The following is a 21254-nucleotide window of genomic DNA, read 5'->3' on the forward strand; positions in this document are numbered from 1 at the left end:
ACGCAAGAAGATTCAGTCAATTTGACTTGCAACCAGTCTCTCAGTATATATGAGCAGTATATGAGGCTCCATATACTGCATACAATATGTGTGTGTGTGTGTGTGTGTGTGTGTGTGTGAGTGGGCGAGTGTATATGATCTTTGACACGAGGAACTGAAAGGAATCTCATAATGAAAAAAGTTTGCACCAACTCATAAAGACCAGAAAGAAGCATGGCAAAAACCTCCACATGTACACCCACACAGGGCGCACGCACATACAGAACGTACACACGGGGACAAGCACAAAGAGCAGTTGGCTGGATAGAAAGGGAGAGAAATAGAGATAGAGACGAAGAATCATGTTTAGAGAAATTGCCTCAGGCTGAGGATCAAGCAAAATGTATTATGTACAGCGGTGCGTTAGAGGGTTACTGTTCACTTGCATTATTGAACAACATCTTTCATCCCTGCTGAATTAGGCTGTATGTCATTGTTTCTGTTGCGCTGAAATAGTATACGAGTCAATCCTCCAAATGCACGCACACACGCACGCAAACACACAAACCTGTTCTCATCTCAACTGGTCACATACTGCTGTTTTTATCAGGACACTTTGGTGTAAAACGAATGGCACTCCCGGCCGCTGTTTAAAACATGGGGATCATGTTTACGTTGTGAATTCACATAAAACTACGTTGTTAGGTCCAGGCAATAAAAGCACTTGGTTAGAGTTATAAAAAGATGGTGGGTTGGGTTAAAAAAAGTGTGTTTATATTGTAACTACAGTGACACGAACAGGACATGAACCATGTTCTCCACGGTGAAAGTGGAGTGGTTTGACCCGTCCACCACCTCAACCTGCCTCCTTACGCGTTTGGTGCTCTTAATCCTGAACACTTGTCCAAGCGTCTTATATCGCCGCAGATGGATTTACAGTTGAATGACAGTAGTATTTGACACCTAGGGAATGAGACCTGGCTGCAAACACACGCACACACACACACACACACACACACACACACACATATTCACACACACACACACACATATTCACATTCACACACATATTCACACACACACACACACACACACACACACACACACACACACACACCGTCACTTAACCGTCCCTCTCTGTTTTTAAATTCCATCCAAGATGATAGAAAGCGTAATATTAAAAAAAAATCATCACACTTGACAAAAATAATACAGGCCTGCTTCAATTTGCAAATCATTTCTAGGGTGAAAAAAACAAACACTTTCAGCCTCCATCAGAGCCTGTATCTGAATAATCTTCACACCCGCTGATGAGAGGGTTGGAGAGGAACAAAAATATTCAGCCCACTGTGGACAATTATTAAACACCAATGTCTATTATTCTGGTCTTGATTCGGTGGTGGCCCTACAATTTCTGCTTCCTGTTTTGAATAAGACATTTTCACTTCCCATCGCCCCCACATCGACACGTCTAAGTGACAGTTGCCACGGTGATAACCAGCACGGAGGGAGAGCAAACAACCTGATGGAGAGCAGGATAAGAACAGCACAATGATTTTATTCATTCTCCTCGCTCACCCTAGCCATTGAGTCTCATTATCTACATGTCTGTTTTACATGTTGTGTTTCTGAACCAATCTTAAAAAATCTTTCAATTTCTTTTAGTTTCGGCCCCTCTGCCTCTCCCACCCACTATTTCCATTTCTTGCCTTGAGCTGTCTCTCTCTCTGCTTCGCCCAGATGTATGTTCGTGTCCAGGATGTTAATGATGATGACACTGGAATGGTGTGTTCTTGTCCATGTGCATGTGTCTGTTAAATGGCAGAGCAATTTTAATGATCTCTATGATGTGGCAGAAGGGGTCTTAAGGCTAATGAAGAGACTGCGTGGTGGTTCTGGTCGTTAGAAGGGGACCACCTGTGTGTGTGGTGGCTATAAATTGGAATTGGTCCACAGGGGGCCACTGATGACACTGAGTAAAATGTACAACACGATTCACACACACACGCACGCAAAAACGCTGGCACGCACACACACACACGCGAACACGCACGCACACACACAAACACACACACACACACACACACACACACACACACACACACACACACACACACACACTTACCTAGTGTAATTAGAAAAATAATATATTGCAAGTGGATAAAAAAACAAAACAAATTAGCAACTGAAAAAAACCTCAAGTTATCAGTTAGATTGTTGAAAAGATGAGAGAAAGAACGATGAGTGCTGTTCTTAGGGGAAAAAAATTAGACGATAAGAAAAAAAGAGGTGATGAGTTGATATGTTGCACTTTGTTATGAAACGGTTATTTATTTACACATCCAGCACTTACATAACAACATTTTCATTCATTAGGAGTCGTGTTCCTGAACACCTGATGAAAATTAGTCAAAAATTCCCTTTTTTTTGCTCTGTTTTTGGTCTCCACCAACTCCTGAGTGAATTATCTGACTCTTTAGCTGCTTAATGCTTCACTACGTTCACCAGCTAATTGCTGACTTTGTCTGTGTGCTGTTGTCACTGAAAACAGCACAGTGCAGAGCAGTGACAGTGAACCAAAACAGTAAAGTGGCAGACAGCTAAAATATATTGAGCTGAAACTCTCTATAAAGCTCCGTAAAACCGAGCGACCATAAAATATGTTTCATTTTAAATAGTGTCCTTTTATGTTTTATTATATTTTTGTTACGACTACACATACTAACACATACACACATACTGACTACTTCCTTACAGGGTCTTGGACTGAAAAGTACACTTTGTGTCATGTACACATTTTACAGAGACTGTAAATACACGGGCAGTTGCCTCTACTAAAAACAGTCCCTAGATATTAAAAACTGTAGCTGAAACATTCTTCCATCATAACTTCTATTCCCCTAACGGCGCTGTGGTCCGTTCCAGCCCATTTCCACCTCTCACAGCAGTTGATAAAACAGCTGTTGGACCATTATGATTAAAATCGACCATTATACTGCATGAATCAAACAAAGCTGCATGTACTGGTTCCAGACGAGTCTCACACTGACATTGACATGTGACAAAAGACTGGGTTGAAAAAACATTCTGCACCTGAATGATGTGCTCTTGAAGCTTTTGTCATTAGCTGCCTGATGTTGTTTCTCATTAAAAGCAGAAACCAGACGTGGAAGGAAGCAGAACACAATAGTCGTGGGAGGCAATAATGTGTATTTAGGTCTGAACTTGAAGCTGAGACTGTCACTGAAGGATTTTTCAGACTTTGCGTAAGTGTGGAACTAATACGATCTCAAAAAATGTGGAACGCATTTAAGCTGCTATGAGCAACCGTTGAAAAAAACAGGGAAATAAGAAACTGACAGTGCATTCATTTTATCACAGGGCTTAATGCACTTGAATGCACCCGAGATGAATGGCTGTGCCGGGGTGGTTTAAAAGATAAGTAAGAAAAGAAGAATGGAGCAAGATGATCGAGAGGCGCAGATTTAAAGATTGATAGAAAAGGAGAGATGCCGTGAGACAATAGGAAATAAAACAGATGGAAGGAAGAGAGAGTTGAAAACACTGAGGAGAAAGTATTGTAATTTAGAAGAGGAACAGAAGGCAAAGGGAAAGAAACCAAAAAAAAAGTGAAGGGAAATGAGAAAAGAAGGAACAATTGCAGAGAAATTTGAGTGGAACATAAAGATGAATAGAGAGCGAGGCATATCAGGCAAATGATTTAGATTGAGTAGACGGAATGGAGAAGACAGAGAGGAAAAATATGAAAGAGGAAGAAAGAAAACGAAACAGCAAAAAGAAACCAGGCGTACGGAAAGAGAGACACGAGAGGGGACGTTAAGACAAGATGAGTGGAGGGATAGTGGTCCTGATAGATGAGTAATGTCAGGTTCATTTCCTGAGGAGCAGAACAAGACAAAGCCCATTTAATGACTGTCACACACTCACACACACACACACACACACACACACACACACACACACACACACACACACACACACACACACACACACACACACGCACACACGTTGGACGTTAGGTGTATTGTTTTGATAAAAGATTTCTGAGCCACAGAGTGTGGTTAGAATAGATAACATATCATCTCATTCTCATTTGATTTAATTGAACAGGCCTGCTGTTTAGCGTGTTGCCTTCTGTCTTACAATCTGTGTGTTTGAGTGTGTATCTGCGTTTTTCTGTGTGTTCATTTGTGACTATAAGTCTCTGTGCTGGTTTGCATATGTGTGTGTGTGTGTGTGTGTGTGTGTGTGTGTGTGTGTGTGTGTGTGTGTGTGTGTCTGATTGTCATGCTCAGCACAGGTGCCAGCGAGTTTAAATGCATTTGATCTGAGGCATAAATGTGATTTTGTCAGCATAGTAATAAGGAACCGTAACAAAACATCATAATAAAACCAGGTAATGTGATCATGATTATTATATTATAGGACATTTCTGTTTGCTTTGTCTGTGCCTTCCTTTTTTATTATGATCTATGTATACAGCTATCTGCCTGTCTGTCTCTCTTCTTGTATAATGTGTGCGTTTTGTGTGACTCACAACTATCAAGCCCATTTCTCAAGGGAGCAATACAATTGGTGGTTTAATCAATGGCCACCTGCCTGCTATTGGCTAATCAATGCCAGGGTAAACATTAAGATTAGCTCGTTGGAAGAGGCAGATAATTAACTGAAAAGGCTGAACAGGCAAGTGATGCAAACTATAAGTGCATGCTGGGAAAAGGACACAGAGACACAGATGGACGCGGAGGAGCAGATGGGGAAATAGATGGACGGAAATTGACAGAGATTCATGAAGTGAAAGAGGAAAATGATGAAAGAGTCTGTTGACATGGCTCTTTAATTTATTAACCTTACTTAACTCTTACCCTGCATGACAGTTAGGAGACGATCAGCTGATGATTCTAAGTGGACATACGGCAGCTATTGCAGTTCAGACTAACAACCCAGTGCTTCTTCTATTTACACTAAAGAAATGTTGCTTCTTTTTTCATAAACATAGAAAACACAATTTGCGGTTGTGCCAAAACTGCGAACTTGCATCCACTGGGGGGGGGGGGGGTCTCTCATTATGTTTACATACTACTAATTTGCAATCGAAGCTAATAGCATTTCAAAGACATGCAATATCAGCATAATGAGGAAATGTTTATAAGTTACATATTTGACAAGTGGCAAAAATCTTGTTTAACAGCACCTGGTTGAGTTTAGGGAAAAGTCAGCACTAAATAAAAAGTAAACTCTAAAAAGTGACTCTAAGCATGGGAAAAATGTTTATTTTAATTAATATATAATTGAAAGCATCCCATTCCTGCACTTTGTTTGCCCATCATCAACCCTAACCACTTTGTTATGGACTGTTATTCACTACAAAAAGTACTTGGAAAAACAAAAATACCAGTATATTTAAGTGCATCTTGTAGTCTTGGCCATATTTTGCTATATTTTGGATCATATCGTTTCACCGAAGGAAACATAAACATTCCAAAACAGTCCTATTTTATTTGATAGTCCTATTTCATGTGAATGACATCAGCTGACAGGAAGTTAATAAGGAACATGGTTGTTGCCTAGCAATGGAATTGTGTTGAAAAGGTCTATATTTGTCTCATTAAAGTGGCCAACTGGGCCCATCACATGTGAAAAGTAAAATTCTAGACTTACTGCCGGGACATACATCTCACATCAGCAGCCTGTGTGTGTTTACACACACTTTTTCCGTGCCCATGCTTTTTCTTTCTGTGCCCATGTTAACAGGCTGCCTGCGTGTCGGCTGCGGAAAGTCTAGAGATTCAAGGTCTTGCCTATTTTTACGGCAACACGCATGCAGACCCCAGCAAGACAGGGAAGTCATGTGACAGTCATATTGACATAAAAGTGTTTTCACTGTAGTTTTTAATGAGTATGTATGTGGAATATGTCACTGACATGAATATAATGTAGATATTCGTATATAACTTAACACTTTCAGTTTCTGTGAACAGAATTTCAACCATCAGTCTGAAAAAAATAGAATTTGTAATGAAACGAAATGAAAGATGATATTACTTATGGCCATAATCATAGGCAAAACTCAATGTAGAAAGGCAGGCAGGACTCACATGTGCGAGCTGCAGCAGTTTCACCAAGGCAGCCACCATGCACTGCTCATGCAGGATGTGCGTCTTGGACATTACGGGGAAATGTTGCAGCAGAGCAACATACCAATTTCTCAAACACAGCTGCATGACAAGTTTCAGTGTGCTGAGTAAGGGATTCATTCAACTGGCTTTCTGTATTGCTGTTACTATCACAATTTTATGATCACTGGAAAATGAGGAAAAAATAGAGGCTGAAAGGCATTCAAGGAAATGGAGTTTTAATGTTTGCCAGACCAGCAGTAAGGAAAGTGACTTATAGTAAGATGAACCAGTGGGACCAGTGATCATCTTGGGGCGGCAGAGAAATCCCTTCTATATCAACATAAAACTGTGTCCAGCTAGAAAATATGGGGCTATCAACACATAACTCTACATTATTTGGAAGTCATGCAGTGGAGGAAAAGATCAAATAGTGCGTCCAACTGTTTTTGAATCATCAACACTCCCACACGATCGCATTCTCTCCGCACAAAAATCTGCCCTCTTCACACATGGGCTCAACTACACAGACTTTGTACTGGAGCTGGCAGGGTAAAGTGTTGATTCAGACATTTGTGTTCTCACATATTGCTCCACCAGGTTACTTCTCGATAATTTCAGGTTTGCATCGCATGTGTGAAAGGGGCTTTACAATTTTCAGTGCAGCTTTGATGTATAATGGTGTTTCAAATGTGTTTGAACGTTGAATTTACCAAGTAACAAAAATGAGGAAAAAGAGCAAAAAATACTCGACCAAAGCAATTCATGTACAATTTGAATAATGTACTGTTTGTTTTAATTTGGCATCATGTGAACACTGAGAGTGCAAAGATTACTGAAATTAATTATGTAACAATCCTGCGTATGTGTGATGCAAGTTATAAAGATACAAACTGATGACTCACCACAGGTAGTCACAGTGGAAACGATGACTCGTACCCAGCAACAAAGACACCGTGTTGAGTTTGCTGCATCTTAGAGTCAGTGGAGGAAAATAATACAGCTGTTCAGTTTCAAAAGCCCCGTTGTTTCGTCTCAGTGTGCTGAGCGTACTCTTCTTTTACCCGCTGACATGCTCTAAATTGAATTTTCATCTTGTGTCTTATTGTTTCTTTCTGCCCTCATAGTCAGCAGACATTACATGAACTTTAAACTCAATCTTCAACGTGCAGGGCAAATACTGTGCTATTGATTTAAAATAGATTTTGAGAGGGCAAGACTCCACATATTGACATTTTATTATATAAAAGTCTTCAATACATTTGTATTCAGTCTCCTGCTCTGCTTTAACAAAAGAGATGACAGTTCTGTGAGGGCTGATTCTCTTGCCGGGAAGATGCAAAATAATAATTTTAATGAATCTATTAAATTGTGTGAATAGCAAACGGTTCACTGTAAATGCCACGAAGAATGTGATAATGAGGCGTCTGAGGCAGTAAAAAAAGCTAGATAACTGGTCACATTACTGCTCAGCATTTTAAGTATGCATGTCAAAAACATATTCCACCATTCGAGTCCATCATAGCCAACACCCTCAGTGCTATGATGTTCCAACGTAAGATAAAAGAGTGAATTTAAAGAGTGAATTCAATAATAATGATAACCGCAGGCTCAAATGCCCAGCTAGTGTCCTTTCCAATTCACAGAGAATATTTTGGGCAGAGGTTTTGAATAGTTTATTAAATGTTGATCAATTTTACATGCTTATCAATTTGCTTTGAATTTCTTTCAGAGCAAGCATGACACAGACATTATGCGTGTCTTTGCTCTTAAAGAAATCATTGCTACAGTTTTTGTAGTCACATCTCCACAATGGTTATGTTTTTCTTCTACGGGGTATTATTGAGTCAATAATGAAAACCAGACCTGATATAAAATGTAAAACATCATACAGGAATTTAGTGGAATGATTAAATCTTTTGTCATTTACTTAATGTAAAAATGTACATTTTATTTTATTAATTGCCTTCACCTGATGTGAAATCATGAGTTGTGTGAATGTGCTGCAGAGAGTTCACACAACTGGAATTATCTATAAAGCCACCTCCGCATTTTAAAACAAAAACCTAAATAAATGTGTTGTTGGAGCTAAACAGGGCCAGACCAGAGGAGTCATTAGAGCAGGTAATGAGTGTGTTCCCACTGCATGCACGGGATATGTACAGTATTTTGGCATTTTATATCACAGCCCTCCGGAAGTATTAGTCAGATTACGGATGTTAAGTGGCACGAGTGGAAAGAAAACAAAAATTCTTCTTCTACAGTGTCGAACAGGATTAACCAACACTGGAACACATTAGCTAGGTTTTATGCCAATCACTCTCCCTCACAGCAACACCTGTGAATATTTTTACATGGTGTCATCAGAATGGGTTCTGTCAAAATGCTGAAACTAACTGCAGTATTGATGAAATGTGTGTGAATGCATTTTGGAACCTGTAAACATCAAGAGTAAGGAGCTAGAGGGTCAGAGTCTGAAAAAACATAAGAGAAAGGACATAAAGTGAAGAGATGGACAGAGGGTCAACATCACTCTGACGTTTTGAAGGAGCGCTTAATGAAACATTAGACACACACACTGTTCTGCATGCCTGTCGAGTGGTTCAGCAGTTACATACTAAGACGTGGATTGCAATGTAGCCCGTGAAGCGCGACAAGACTCTTCAAAAGAACGATCGCACTTACGAGAAGTTCCAGAGTAGCTAGTTGTCAAGGGAATGTGTTTGATATGTCTGCACACTAAAGAGATGCAGAAAAAACCCGAAAAGAGAGATTAGACAGTGTGGGAGAGAAGAACAGTGAGAGGCAGTGGAGAAAAGCTGTGACGGAGAGAATCAAATTTGACAGTTTAATATGGAGATGCCACCGGTTACGGGGTTTTTTCTGGCCGACGAGCTGCCAAGTTGCATCATGGACGAGCAGACAGCAGAGCCATGAAAAAACTTGAAATGAAAGGCGTTCACGTCAAAGTCAGGGCCAACTGCAGGTCGACAGAGGCCAGACAAAATAAAACAAACTCTCTTTAAGAAGTTAATTAAGAATCTTTGCGTTCATCAGTCACGCTTTGTTGGTTTCTACTTGTGACCTGCAGTTCTCTTTGTTAAAGCAGCTCATCTGTGTTTGCTGTTATTTATTGTTTTTCAGTTGATCTGACTGATACACCTGCTAAGTTGTCTCTTTGCAGCTCTGTTAGCAATCTCCTGTATCACTATCAAAGTGAAATTCTGTATAATATGACCTAGTGTTTGTAAAAGGGAAACATGAGCCCTTGTTTGGCCTGCCTGACAATATACTTAGCCGGGTGCTAAGGCTTTGTAAAGCAGTCTTTTTTAATAATCTCTGAGTTCACTAACTACGTTGTTGGTGTTTTGTTTTATGTGTAGGGACTCTTATCATGCCACTTCAGAGGTTTGGTGTTATTTTGAGAAATTTTAGTGGTTAAAAAAAAGCCGTGTTGGATGGTTCAGCGCTCCGCCCTGAGCTCCTCAGTGTTAGGCATGTCTGGCTGCTAGTGACTCTCCTAATAGGTGATCAATGAAAAAAATCTGTCTTGATTTCTTATTTGATGTATGTTCATGCCCAAAAAGGCCGTGGGTTTGTTTTTCGTCAGAGTTACACTTTAATCATTTTTAAACAGATTGTACTCGTTTTTTATTCAATTCTATCGAGCTTTCACCTGTTCAGGGGCCGCATAGCCACAAAGAGAGGGTCATTATTTCACTATACCTTTACATAGCAGATAGTTATTAACTTTTCTGAATATCGAGCACTGCCCCTTACAGGGACTTATTGATTAATTGCTTAGGATATTTAGTAGGACTGGATATGAAAATCAGATTTTCCAATTCAAAAAGATTACCGGGTATCGATTGATAAAATCCAGAGATCAATCTCTCCTTTTTTCCTTTTTTTGACCTTTAACCCTGTTAGCGGCTGGCATATGGTTCTTTGCGCAACAAGATCTGGTTAGTAGAAATATCAGCCCTAATATTTAGTCTACTCCCACCAGCACCGTTGCTGTCAGTGCACCTAAACTTCATGGTGAAGTTCGTAAATTATCTTCAGAATTAAATTTATTTTCAGTTTTAATGATCAAAGTATGTTAAAGCTGTAGAAGATTTATTTTAGATGTGAATCTGTTTGCTTAAAGGCCCGACTGGTTTATTTATTCTCAGTGAGAGCAGCAAAGGGGAACCGACCTCAGCCTGCAGCTGTATGTGACTTCACAAAATATTTATCACAAGGTGTAACACAGTGCTTCATTTTCACAAATCTTTCTACCAAACAAATAGTTTTGTTATCACTGAAACAGCCATCATAACCTTCATAAGCTCTGCATCAACACTGCACATGACAGCAGCTACACCCTCAGGCACCGGCTCCTTATCAAAACACCAAATAATGATTGTGGCGCTGCAGCTCGAGTGCCGCCGGTGATGCCTCGTTGCACTCGGTGGCTGGCTGCACCTCACATTCAAACTCTGACAAAATGTCAGACTGAATGCTGAGCTTTAACACCGGAGAATGCCTCCCTTTCCTCTCTGACGTTTGGCCTGACTTTGAACAACATCCCTATCCACCATTAACCAATCATCCTTCAGTCGTATGAGCACGTTAGAAAGTGTGTTATCATCAATCTGAGTCAGAGAACTGGGAAACTGTGTAGTTTTAAGATTCCAACTAATGCTGTTTTTTCTTGAAACTCTGTGAAGCAATCTCATTGGCCCAAATGTAAGGTATTTTTTCCTTTAAATTATGAAAACATGGGGCTACATTCAAGGCCTGGACATCTATGCATGATGGGTTATTAGTAGCCTTTGTGTTGTTCAGCTATAGGGAGTTCTTGGAGTCAGTTAGTTGAGGTGGTTCCGGCATCTAGTAAGGATGCCCCCTGGGCGCCTCCCTAGGGTGTTCGAGGCACGTCCAGCTGGGAGGAGGCCTCGGGGAAGACCCAGGACCAGGTGGAGAGATTATATCTCCACACTGGCCTGGGAACGCCTCGGGATTCCCCAGTTAGAGCTGGTTAATGTGGCCCGGGAAAGGGAAGTTTGGGGTCCCCTGCTAAAGCTGCTGCTCCCGCGACCCGACCCCGGATAAGCGGATGAAGATGAGATGAGATGAGTTAGTGTGTTTAGTTAGCCCACTTCAACCCACTTTTGCCAAGTGAAAACAAGAAATAGCTCTGTCAGCGCAGAGATGAGGAGTTCAAGCAGGCATACTGCCAGAGAAAATAATTCTCGACTCTTTAAGAGGCTGACACGATGCCACTGATAAATGAGCTACGTGTCTGTGGGATTTACATTCTGCCTTAATGGAGATATTTCATGTTTCACTTTTGATGGAAAAAAGGCTTCACAAATGAGGACCCTCTGTTTTTAAATGATCATTATTACTAATAAGGCTTTCTTGCATGAAATAGACCGATCCACACATTTATATGCATAAGACATTTATGGCTGATTGTGTGAGTTAACAGGACAGAATATATTCAAGTGTGCGCACAGACATTTTAGTTTGAATCTACATTAATTCTTATAAATGAGTTATCTGAACATGAGTGTTTGGACAGTTTGGCATGCCAAATAGAGATCATTTTTACATTGATTGTCCATAGAGATACAGAAGCTCATATTTTCCTTTCAGTTAACTGTCAGTTTCTCCACAGGGATATCTAAAAGCCACTCACATGTCCTGATGCATCCCGCTTGACACAGCTGAGCTTTTAGAGTAAAAGGTACATAAGCCCGGGAGATTCTGACCTCTGAGCCTATGGAAAATTTTAAGTGTTGGTTTGAGTGCATGAATGTTTAGATGTGTGTGCGTGGTGGTGCATGTGTGTTTGCAATCGATCTCCATTATTGGTGCGAATTGGATCAATAAGGAAGTCAGTCAACCGATATATAAAAAGGTGAATATGAGGTGATAAAAACAAGCCAAACAAACACACACACACACACACACACACACACACACACACACACACACACACACACACACACACACACACACTCACACACACACACACACACACACACACACACACACACACACACACACACACACACACTCTCTCTCTCTCTTCTGGTGTGAGTGGCTGGTTATTGAAATTTCTGTCCAATGGGAAAACTGGAGCATGACAGAGATACATGAAGGTCAAAGTGTGGCACAGTCCAAGAGGACATGTAGGTGAATCTACCCACCCACCCACTCACACACACACACACACAAACCAAATGTGAGAGAGTCAGAGAGAGAGAGGGACGTGGCCCACTCTTTAGGTTCAATCCACCGGGGAAATCACATACTGACACCTCTTCCCTTGCTGTTCTTTCTCCCACTTCCCCGGCTCTTTTCTTTCGTCTCTGCCTTTCATGCTCCCCTCTATTCAAGTCTCCATTCAGCAATGCTCTATTATCACAATGGAAGGACTGCAAATTGAATGGGGCGGGAAAAAGAATAGCACTAAAACACACAAACACCATCCAAAAAACACAAAAAACACTGTGAGATGTTAAGAAGGAAATGAAGAGTGAATAGAGAAAGTGCACCCTTTCCCTAGGGTTACTTGAGAATGCCACCTTTATAATGCCTCCCTGAATTTATACTTTCTATCTATCTATCTATCTATCTATCTATCTATCTATCTATCTATCTATCTATCTATCTATCTATCTATCTATCTCCTTTTATGTCTTTTATATGGACTTTGTTTCTGGAATAAAGTATAAAGTAAGTAAAGCATCTATCTCTCTATCTATCTAGTCTATTACTCATGCTCCCTCCCTCTCTTGCCTCAGCGTTCACGTCCTTATCTAACTTGGCCTTGCTTGTGCTACTGCAGCAATGCCAGATGAAGAGAAAACCATCAGCTCTTTTTCTTAAAAAGAGCGTGGGCCAGCCACCCACCTTAAGTTTTAGATTTATACATTGGCTTAGAAAACACTGAGGAAATGTTCAAACTTTTTTAAAGTGGGGTAAAGAAAAAGGTTGTTTTCTTTAGCATCTTGTAGTGTAGGCAGTGGGAAGGAGAGGACAGGCACAGTGCAGGAGATAAATATGTTTATAACAATTACTAATGAGTGTCGTGTTGGGAATAGTGAGCAAACAGTGGACTGATTAAACTTGTGTCTATGTACATTCAGCTTATTTCTAAACATGCAGCCACATAGGAATAAAAACTGGAGTGAAGAAAACCAAAGCCTTCAACAGGCATGTTTGATGCTCAGAAAAGAGATGTTGGGCGGAGTATGACTTTAAGAAATACTTGCAGCAGGAGGACTTCTCTGTAGCCTTTCTGCCTACATGAGGTGAATGATGACTCAGTTTGGAGCTCTGTTAACAGTCTCCTGCATCAGTTGTTTGTTTCTTCTGTTTAGCTCGAAGCACTGAATGTGACCTCTAGCCTGACAAAGCCACCTGACAACTTCACTTCTCTCTCACAGCTGGAGATAGGCATCATTAACTCTAAAGAGGGCTGTACAATAGACGAAAAGATCATTTCTCCTTCACTTAGACATGCTTGTAAAATGTCGCACACCTTACTGGACACTGAACAAGGCACCTTTTTTCCCGCAATCTTCAAAGTAGAAGAACTACAAAACTAAACAGTTTGGTTTTCAAATTCCCCTTAAGTTACTTAAGACTTATGCACGCATTTGCTGGACTATGCTTTATTTTATATCTGCATTGCCAAATTATAATTGCTCTTTATGAAGCTTGAGAGTTTCAAAGGTGCAAGTCACGTCATGTTGAGTCTGAATTAAATGCTTTCTTTATGGATCATGACTGCAATGAATACAATCATTTGCATAAAAAAGTTACTCATGTAAGCATGAGATAGTCATGGATATTTCAGAATCACTCTTGATCATAATTGATGTGTCATGTCATCTTCCCACTGAATGCTTTAGCACACAACCCATTCTCATCCCAACCCGTCAGATACTGCCATTTTGTCAGGATCCTTTGTAGTGACTTGTCAATGCCGTGGCCTTGCGTGTCGAAAGCATGATGGTCCTGGACCTTTTAAACATGGGAACTTGTTCTTTACGTTGTGAAGTCACAAAAAACTATGTGGTCAGGTTTAGGCAACAAAATCACTTGGTTAGGGTTAGGAAAAGACCTTGGCTTGGGTCAAAATAAGTGCATTTTTTAACTACAGGTCTCCTGGGTAAAGGTCTGTTGTTTGTTTGACCCATCCACCTCTCCCAACCTGCCTCCTTACATTTAGAATGACGCTCTTAATCCTGGAGTACTTGCTCTGTGTGTCTAATATCACCCTGGTCGGGGCCAAACGGAAAGGGCTGTGACAAGGGAATTTGACGCCCGGGGAATGAGAATGAGCTGTTAAGCAAGGACAGATTTTGTCAGATTGTAGAATGCAAAGAATGCACAACCTCTATGAGGCGAGTAATCGCACGGTCAGAGGAGTTAACTGTGACAAGGACTGCAATGAAGAGGTATTCCAAATGGGGAAAAGTCTTCTTTTACCATAAAATAGACAATGTCTAAGTGAAAAAAGTCCAGCTAAAGAGGAATTCTAGTTGTAGGCCTACAGTACATGGTGAATGGAATACATTAATTCAGTGCTTTTATGTGCTGCAACCGTTCGAAAACAAACACACTGCAGGACCCTGATTAATAAAAAAGAACCCACTGCAACGTTGTGTGCTGCCTTTCTGTGTGTATCTACTGTGTCTGCTCTTTCCTGGTTTCTAATTAAATTAACTCAGACAAAAGACAGTGAATGTGTCATGATTAGATAGCTGTCTGAATTGAGAGCGCTCAAGTGCCTACTCCCATGGAGTTTAGCAAGTCAGCAGGGGGTTAGCACACCATACAATCATACCATATAGCTACCTGCACAGTTGCCTAGTGTAGTGAACTGTGTAAGTATGTACATGTATACACACACACACACAAAAGAAAGAGAGAGAGAGAGAGCGAGAGAGCTCAATACTCTGTAGGGATCCACTTGAGATAAAATTCAGCAGCCCTGAAAAACGCACTCCATTTATCAAAGAAAAAACACCAACTCTGACATACACACACACACACACACACACACACACACACACACACACACACACACACACACACACACACACACACACACACACACACACACACACACACACACACATATACAGCACTCTCAGGTTGTTGTGAAGTGAAGGTGCCCTTGTGTTTGTGGTCATTTGTCAGAATATGTGATTCAAAGTGCCATGGCAGGCAAAGCCAAGTGGAGACCACTGGTGCAAATGTCTTCTCATCACTTTGAACCCCATAGCACATATTTCTACACCGCTGTGCTCCTGAAATGTAAAACAGCGTCTCCCCTGCGTTTAGATTCGCATCATTCCGCCACATCGAGCCCTGTATCAGAATAAATGCCACCACAGCCACAAAATAGCTATATTTTAGCCCAATATGTCATAAAGTTTGAAGCTGGTGATAAGGAGTGTTTTTATTATTAAAAAAAGGCTCCAAAAAAACAGCACCAAATAACAGAAACCCCAAAGCAAGCTGGAAACGTTTCCCTCAATTGAGTCAAAAGACTGTTTGATTGTTATGTAAATCGGACACTAATGAATAGAGCTTCAATATTCTTCAGTTGCAATAAATATAATCATACTTTTTATTAATTACATTTTAGCTATTTCTACTATTAAGGATTAAGATCTTTAAATTTAAAAAATAAGCTTATAAAAGACCCTGTGTTTGAGATTAAAGCAGTTGTAGGTAAACTCCGAAGGGCTGAGCCTGAGTAATGTTTTAATCCTACCACAGTAAAATATATATTAACTGTCATGACATTAGTACAGAGACATTAACAGCAAATGGAGATTAACAACATGACCTTGTTTTACAGCGGGGATGTATGAATTCACTATAAATAAAGCTAAACCTGCAAAAAGCTTATGACCTGTATTGTTAAAATTCCAAGAAAGTAGCTCAAACTAAAGAGATCCAGGACACTTAAGCTACGAATACCGAGGGCAGATGCCTGCTGCATGCACTACTTTAGCAGTGTTTTATTTAACAGATTATTACTGATGCATAATGTTTACTGTTGGAGACCCATCTTCCTTCTGTCTGCCCCTCGGAATGAGCACTAGTCTGTGATTTTGCTGCATAGAAGAGGGTTCGTTATTGTTATCAAGCGTAGCACAGATGGGAGGTTTTAATGGCTGCTCTGCGCTCACTGTGATCAGATAGAGGACCAAATCAGTCACCCCCCTCAATTTAAAAGAGAAATAGACACACATGATTTTTATGTGCATTTATTTTTGATTTATTTTAGGTTGATACAAAGAAACATAAGCAAATGATTTGTACTTGAGATTTTATGTTTCTCACTTGAAATAATGGCATATGACGTGTGTTAATACTGCAATACAAACTCCTACGCTGAAATAGTCTGGACACTGTACTTTTCCAGATCAAATACAAAAAATGAAAATAAAGTCTGCAAGCTAGTTCACACACAAACTCAAGAACAGTGTTGGGAATTGCAGAACAGTTATTTGATTATGGATCCTGCCCCAAAGAGACTGATTCGACCAGAGACCAATGCAATAAGCAAGAATAGAGAGCGAGCACTTGATTGATAAAAACTGCTCCGCTGACTATTTGGAGCTCTTTATGACCACAATACTGTGGGACAAAGCTGTTGCCCTTTTTGCACTCCATAACAGATTTTGTTGCATGTAAATGGCTATGTGATTTTGTCTTCTTTCCTGTCACTCTTTGGTACGTACACTCACCGGAGCATCTTTGCCTTCATATGAAAGACTTTGTTGTACTTACAGCATTACATTAATATGTTTTTGGTTTAAAGTATGACTGAGGTGCTATTTGCTGCAATTGCCAAGCTATTCGAAGCATGCATGTGAGTCACATGCTGTGCTGTGCTGTCACCTATATGAAAAGCCCAGGCTTTAGTGTGTATTGTTACTTCAGTGTCTGGATCCACTGCCTCTGCAGGTTTTGAGTGTAATGTAATAAAATGGTGCGGTGAAATGAGTTACAATCCATTTTGTCTGTAGTGGCTCTCCCACCACTTCACACACAGTACAGTAGTATTCTACCTACATAGGTCACTAGTCCTGTGCTGCCATCAGAGATAATTTGTTTCAGTCTTAAGTGTTGAGTGCCCACCCACAAAGGGCTCCACTGTGGTGTGTTGGCCTGACTAAATGTGCTGAATATAAAGCTCTCATGTTTGCTGCTCACTACTGCTTATCAGACTGCTGGTACACACATTAAAGATAAAAATCAGAACAGACGAAGAGAAATGAAGGTTTTACATAATGAACAGGTCAGATCTTAAGGGGGAAATCGTTGCATTTCCTCATGTCTCACTGAATATTGACAATGTGGGATATTGATGGGAGCACCACTGGTTTGTGGTTGTTTTTTGGATGAGCTGAGCTCTTCCTGTTATTGAGTTTAGTGGTTTTAAATTTAGCTTTGCCAGGGGCCGAAAGAATCTATTTACATTTATTCTTAATTACTTAATTCTTATTCAGTCTGTGGTTTGACTGCGTAAGATCAAAATGATTTCAAATGTGGATAATAGGAGTCTCCGGCAGTAGCTACATCGATAGCACAGCAGCAGGTCCTGTTGTTTTGCCCAAGAGCAAGACTATGAACACCTACCTGCTCATATAAAAGGGATAAAAGAAAAAGGTACTATGAAAGCAAGAAACAGAATGCATTGAAAGTGAAACAGTGATCTAACGTCATGATTTCAGATTTTTATGGTCAGATAATAACAATTCTGTCCCAAAGGCAGGCGGACATAAGCAAAGTGTAACTAATGCAATAGTCATCAAGATGTGCCACTTCTTTTAATTCCCAGTTTCATTATTCAGTCATTTTCCTGCAACAGTGAGATCAGAGCACACACCCCCACCCCCTTCTGTCCCCAAAAATGATAACACGAGAGTGAAAACTTTAGTAGGCTAAACCTACTTCATCCAACAGGAACAATTTCCTGACATCAAGGTCAGTGTATCTAGGGCACTACTGTATGGAGTTGGTGGACACTCTACACTCTACTACACTTACACCCTCACACATACACTGAAAAAATTCTGTCAGTTAAGTTCAAAATGCCTTTTCCACATAAATAGTCTGCCTAGAATTTCCCACTGGTTGGCAGGATGCTGATAGGTCGGTAGTTGCTGACCACCTGTGTATCACCAGATTTGTACACAAGGGTAACTATGGCAGGTTTGAGCCTAGAAGGAAAAACGCTCTGATCGATAGATTTATTTATAATCATAACGAAAGGTGGCATAATGAATGCCTTATGTTGTTTTAAAAATACTGTATCAAGACCATGTATGTCTTTGGCTTTACTATTTGCCAGGGTTGAAATCCTTTTTTCAACATTTGCCACATTAATAGGAGATAACTTAAAGGCCAAGTCATCACAGGCCAAGGGCTGTGGGAGTTGGACTTTTGGAAAGGTCCAGCTCAGTTCTTGTACTGAATCTATACAATAATCATTAAAACATTTACCAACAACATGGTCATCATTCTGGATACAGCCATTTATCTTAAGCTCAACACTTCTATTACTACATTTTTCCTTTCCAAGTAACTTGTCAATACTCTAATAATTTCTACAGTTTCCTTTTACATCACTAATAATATCAGGAAAAGAGTTTGCTCAAGCCTTTCTAAGAGCCTACTCACACTGTCCTTTTGGCCACGGCCAAAACCGTTTTTTCAGCTAAAGCCTAGTACCTTTAAGCAGCGTGAGTGCACCCGCTCCGCGCCCAACTGCGGCTTGAAAGAGGTGGGCTTTAGCGGAGCCGTTTGCACATGTACGAGCACGAGCGTGCGCACGTGTACGAGCACGAGCACGAGCCCTACGGCAGTAGCGTTATGTCCTCCTGTTCGGACATGTAAATAGAAGGACGGACCATGTGCGGACATTTAACAACAACAACAATGGCGGTGAAAGGTTCACGTTGGTGTGGTGCGGAGGTGGAGTGTTTACTGCAGATTTGGTCGGATGAAAATATTCAAAAACAGTCGACAAGACGCACAAAAACTCTGAGGTCTATGGAAAGATTTGTAAACAAAGCCACACACACACGATCAATGCGTGTGACGTGTTACGGCGTGATGGCGTATGGACAGCAAGAAGCATTGGCCGGCCCTGGCAGTGTGAGTACAAACAGGGCTGGGGCGCGGGGGGGAAAGGGAGGGGGGACAAGTACCCTAAAGTCCGGGTCGCGGTCCGGGAGGACAGTGTGAGTACGCTCTAAGTTGTTGTGTCACTTTATTTCCGACACCTTTAAAAATCAGGTGATCAGTACTCATTTTGATTTCAAGAACTTTTTGAGTGAAGCATCTCTTTTTTTTCCATTAACTCCCAGAGATTACTATTAAACCAGGGTAAATTTCGTTATGTATTTGTTTTTTTGCCCCTTATTTTTTTGTATTTCAAAAGACTATTTTTAACAGTTGACATTCAATCAGTACAGGCTTCCTCACGGGGCATAATACCAAAGGTGTCATTCCAGTTTAATTGTTTTATTTCATTTTCATTGAGGGCCATGTCTTTTTGGGAGATAAAAGGCATCACCGATTTTTCCCACATTGAGTTTTTGTTTCTATAACATACTTTTGTTAACTTTCTAGAAGCCAGAGTAAGGTTATGATCTGGTAACCCAGTAATGAGATTATACATCTTTTTAATCCCGTCTGGCTTGTTTGTAAAAATTAAATCTATGAGTGTTTGAGAAGATTTTCTTATTCTACTGGGTTTACACATCATCTGGATCATCTCAAACATTTTGGCAATACCTTTATAAACTGCAAAAACAGTGAAGGACGGGATAAAGTAATTTCTACCCCCACGCATTCCAAGGTATTCTCGAGGAATAGCAATTTGCTGACTTTGAAAACTGTCTTTCACGTATATCAGAATATATAACCCCCTTTGTGTGTATATGTGTGAATATCAAACTCAAAATACATTTGCATTGACACACAGATAACCAGAACAGCAAAGCTTCTGAAATATGTACATGAGATACACACAAACACATATTTTGTTGCATTTTAGTGGAGCTAGGCAGTCCCTCCCTCACAAGCATGTAAGCACCAACCCCAAATTAATCCTCACATCTGTTCTGCTGGAGAAAAGATTAACATGCTGCTTATAGTGCTTCATTGACTCACGCACGAAAACCAATGAAGATATGCATGCAGCATTTTCACTCAAATGTGCTCAAATGTCACTCAAATGTGCACTATATATGTATACAGTATATAAAGTGCACATTTGAAACCTAAACAAGTCTAATTCTTTCATGCAGCTCCTGCAGGTGGCGCTGCACATGCTGCTAATAAAGCAGCAGCTAAGTCACAGACAGTAACACAGTGGTGACACTTGGTAACACTTCAGCAACGAGCCGTTTACAGACACTTCCAGGCTTTAAGAGAGGAATGCAGTTGGACAAGACTTTCAGCAACGTAAACTGACTGCGGAAATGCGTATGTAGATTGCTGACTCAGCCAGTATAAATAAAGGTTGAAGAAGTATAGAAATGATTTTTGCCCTGCAACACACTGACATCGATTAATGAGTATTTTCTACTTAGAGGAGGACATTGTTTACATGTTCTTTTTATCTCTTTCTTGTATGAATGTGGGTGATAAATGTGCGTGCACATGTGCCTGCGTCTCTGTGAGTGTGTATCTGTTGATGTAATTGGATCTGAGGAGAACATGTCGACACTGGCAGCCAATCAAACATTTTTTTCTATTTTGCTGCCAACGACATTAAATCCCTCTGCAATATAAATCACAATTGCAGATACACACACACACACACACACACACACACACACACACACACACACACACACACACACTCGTGTGCTCACACTTTGTACAGGCACACACATACACACAACAGCTTAATGGCACATGTGAGGGTACAAGCAGCAATTTTAAATTGTAAGTATCTGCTTGTCACAAATCATACAACAAAAAATAAGGAGCGAGATGGACCAAAACAAGAAGTAGAGAAAGAGAACGAAACAAGGCTTGCAAGATCAAAATTGCATCAACTCAACTGAAAACATAGCAGCCTAAAACACACCCTCCCAGGTA

General features: G+C 40.5%; 1 protein-coding gene across 2 annotated transcripts in view; it reads right to left on the reverse strand.

Moving 5' to 3' along the window:
* The window catches only part of pde2a (phosphodiesterase 2A), a 150781-nt gene that overhangs the window by 81364 nt on the left and 48163 nt on the right, over positions 1-21254 (reverse strand). The window lies entirely within an intron of this gene.

This window comes from Echiichthys vipera (genome assembly GCF_963691815.1).
Source record: "Echiichthys vipera genome assembly, chromosome: 5".
In the NCBI taxonomy this organism is placed as follows: domain Eukaryota; kingdom Metazoa; phylum Chordata; class Actinopteri; order Perciformes; family Trachinidae; genus Echiichthys; species Echiichthys vipera.